The sequence below is a fragment of the Solanum pennellii genome, chromosome 8, assembly GCF_001406875.1.
Source record: "Solanum pennellii chromosome 8, SPENNV200".
NCBI classification, from domain to species: domain Eukaryota; kingdom Viridiplantae; phylum Streptophyta; class Magnoliopsida; order Solanales; family Solanaceae; genus Solanum; species Solanum pennellii.
The window spans coordinates 25,276,816-25,280,749 of NC_028644.1; the positions used below are offsets into that span (position 1 = coordinate 25,276,816).

Sequence of the window (3,934 nt, forward strand, 5' to 3'; positions counted from 1 at the left end):
TAGCCACATAGACAACAATAAAAGAAGTTAAGGGAAGCTTGTCAAGAGTTACCCGAAGATAGCCACATAGCAAGAAGAACTTCTATTTTCTAGGCAAAGCTTTTTTACTACAAAAAATTCAACTACACGAGAATGAATAATGATACTTCTATCCGTGTACGCAGTAGCAACTTTTATGAACTTTTAAAAGAGGAAAAAGAGAAGTTATGATTTAGGGATATCATAGAACTGTCATCACGTGAATGAAATGTATGAGACTCTGAAATACCACCAATGGAAAAAATACAATAATAATGATTAGGGACATGAAAAACAAATTTTGTAGTTAGTGATGACACGAAAAATAAATTTCTCAAGCTTTACAAACGGTTGTACGACATAATTTACCACCATAAAACAACTAGGATGTTATTTTACAATATGAGATGGTGCAACAAGTTATCAGAAAGAAGAGAAAGATAGTGAATACCTTTCGAAATACATGATCCAGTTTTCTCAATTCAGGGGAAATAGGAAAAATTGCACATTGGAGCATAGATAATTTAATATTTCCAATCCAAATAAAGGACTAGCCTTCACAGGTACAAACACAAACCCAGGACGTGGAAATTCTTTTATTGTATTTCACATGAGTTTTAACGTCAAGAACATGATTCCTACATTCAGTACTATAATTGCATAGAATATTGTAATGAATACATATTACAACACATAGTAAACAACTAATTCCAAACTTTAGTTATAACAAAAAAAACTAATTTCAAACTTAATTTATAATCTCCAACTTAACTTATGCACAACGTATAGCAGGTCCCAACCTATAAAACAGAAAGATTGTAGTATGTGGGCATTTGAAGTATGATAAATCCATTGCATACTTAGCAAGGATAATCCACAAATTCTTGTGTCCAGTGAAATCACCATTTTATGCAACACCAATATGTACACAACCCTATACATTAACCAACAAAGATATCGAGAAATGTGAAAGCATTTTGCAATAGTTTCTTACATGCGTACAATTAGTCTCTATATGTAAGCTACCTGTGATAATACCTGCAGAAAAAAAAATACGATCACAAACCAACAAATTATGCATACATAGAAATTGCATATTAGCACTTTCATCCAAGTAATCGAGACAAAATGATTATAAATACTACTAGATACACTATATACAAATATAAGTAATCACTCCAACAATTCATAAAAAAATGTTTGCATGTCTTTTAGTGGAATCTTTTAAACATAGAAGCTCATATTTCACCAATCAGTAAGCTACTAGCTAGATGTCATAGACATACATAATTCAGATCGGCTGGTAGTTATAGTTACCGGTTAAAAGAAAAGATAGACTAGGTCAAAGCATCATCTTTGCTTGCAACACAACAACTTCATCTTTTTCAGTTGTACGCTTCCGAAGAATGGGCCGAGCAGGTTGCTTCCCTGCAAGAACATGGACTGAAGAAGTAGGAGTTGTAGTTGCTGGTTGAAGTAGCTGCTCTTCTAATTCAGCACCTTTTAATTCTTCAAATTTTTCCTCCAATTCATCCTGAAATAACAACATGTCAAAACTAGCAGAAATACATGCACATTTTATGTGATAAAGTACTCTTGCATAAAATATAAATTGTCCAACATATGAAGTTCATAGAGCTAATAGGGAAAGCATAATCTAGCATCAGATCGAGAACCTCATAAAAATCAGTTGTTGCACCAATTGGAGTAGCCAAAGTCTCCTGTATTTGTTTCATATTCTCTGTCTATTCATTTATTTCATTTATTGTATTGTACACATCATCAATATTTCTATAAATAAAATGCATTGTAATCAGATAAAAGAAATAATAATAACCCAATCTACTCCAGACATCATATGAATTAAGTATAGGGTAAAAGCAAATGATAGGAAAAAAATAGTAGACATGTGCTTCAGTAATTTGACGTTAACAATATAGAGTGATTTTGTTACTTACATTGCTTTCTGCACTGCTTTCATTGCAAAAGCTCAAAATCCAAAGCATCAACAATTCTTTTTCTTTGCTCAATTTTTAACTAAAGGAGCTGAGAACCATTTATCTCTTAAAACATGAAAAGAGCAAAACAGAGTACTATTTAAGATATTGCGACTTTTGCCTTCCTTGAGTAGATTAATTTTTTTTTGGTTGGCAACTTGTTTCGAATTCTCAAAACCTCTTAAGTATCTTCTCCAGCTTCTCACAGTACTTTTAAATCTAGACTAAACGAAACAACATATCAACCAAAAGAAAAAACTAACTTTAGATGTGACAGCAGTCATAGGTTATCACAGTATCCAACTTTCATCATTATCAAAAAAGGGACTATCTTGAAATTGAAGAACCAACACTTCATAGTTGATATGCAAAATATGTTAGCATTTGACACCTGTCCTCACATGGTAAAAGCAAAAGGATCCTGAGTAAAAATTGTATTGTAAAACATACCATTGAAACAAAGAAACCTTCATTGAAAAAAGAACGACACAACGTATAATATGAATTTAAGCAAACTCTCTTCTCTAACTTGGAATTTGTAGCAAATGTGCATCCTACCTGCACTTGCACAGTGGTCACATTGTTGATTAAACACATGAAGATCTTCAAATGCTATTTTTAATAGAAACAAAAAAACTAAATCAATATGTTCCTCCGAACTCCTGTTAGCAGTCCTATCAAAGAACACATTGTCAGGTCTAAACTCATCTCAAATGACACTCTATCTTAAGTCTATCTCAAACACGTACTCTGCATATACTCCTAATTCATACCATTTTAATCAGAAAAACAAAAATTCAACAAAAAATAGGAAAATTAAGAGGTCAACACCAGTAAGAACTTATATTCCAGACCTTGTAAAAAATAAAAAACATTTCGAAATTCGAGTCATTATTGGAAAAAAGAATCTAAGTATGAACAAACTTCACTTTTTTGAATCGATTACATGAAGTTAAGAATAAAACTTCTAAACTATCATGCAATGTATTGGTTAGCTACTTGTTTGAAATCAAGGCATATTCAGTGTAACAGGTCAAAATCAATTACATGAACTCAAAATTCTAGATGATTTCAGCCCTAATCAGCTTATAAGCCAAATAAAAAAGAAATTCTCAAGTGAAGAATCAGTCTACTTATGCTTATTTAGTGATTACAAGCTATACTCCCAATAATCAATTGATGAAGCTAAAATATGAGCTACACTCCCAAAAATTATATCAAAATCACAAGAATATCAAAACCCTAAAGCTAAAATTTAGACTTCCAAAGATAGAATTTGTTACCTGATAAACCCTATTCCAACAAAATCCTATTTTCAGCGAGAAATATGATGTAAACAGTGCCCTTCAACGAGATTCTCTTCAGCTGTGGAGCTCTTCAGTTCTATCTGAAATCGTGTTCTTAGCTTCAATGTTGTCTGAAATAGTGTTCTTAGCAAACAACTCCAAATAATCAATTCCTTCTTATTCTTCTCTTCTAAGCACAAAATAAAAAATCAATCAATAACATGAAGACAATTTTTAGTACTTACAGAACAGTGAATCGAACTCATGCTTCAAGAAAATGTTATCAGAGAAGAGAATCGAACTCATGTTAGACGAAATCAGTTCTTCGACTTCAATTCTCTATTCAGTTCTTCAACTTAGTTCTTCATGTCACTACTGGGGTCTACACCCTAGCCAAAACTAGCGTCATTGAACTCTCGGAGGTCGCAGACAAACCTACATACGTCCTCATTAGATTGTATAGGTTAATTTTTGCGGAAATTTTAAAACTTTTGTTTGCTTCGAAGTATACATAGACTTCATAGTAAGAATTGCATTATATCACATCATTTCATCACAACCATCTAATAATAAGATATTCAAATGAAGAAAATAGTTCATAACTGCATTAATATAAAGTTGCCAAAATGGCAC

The 3,934-nt window shown here is 32.1% G+C and overlaps 1 pseudogene; it reads right to left on the minus strand.

Moving 5' to 3' along the window:
• Positions 1-790: 790 nt before the first annotated feature.
• Positions 791-1,999, minus strand: LOC107027549 (annotated as a pseudogene).
• Between the last annotated feature and the right edge of the window lie 1,935 nt (positions 2,000-3,934).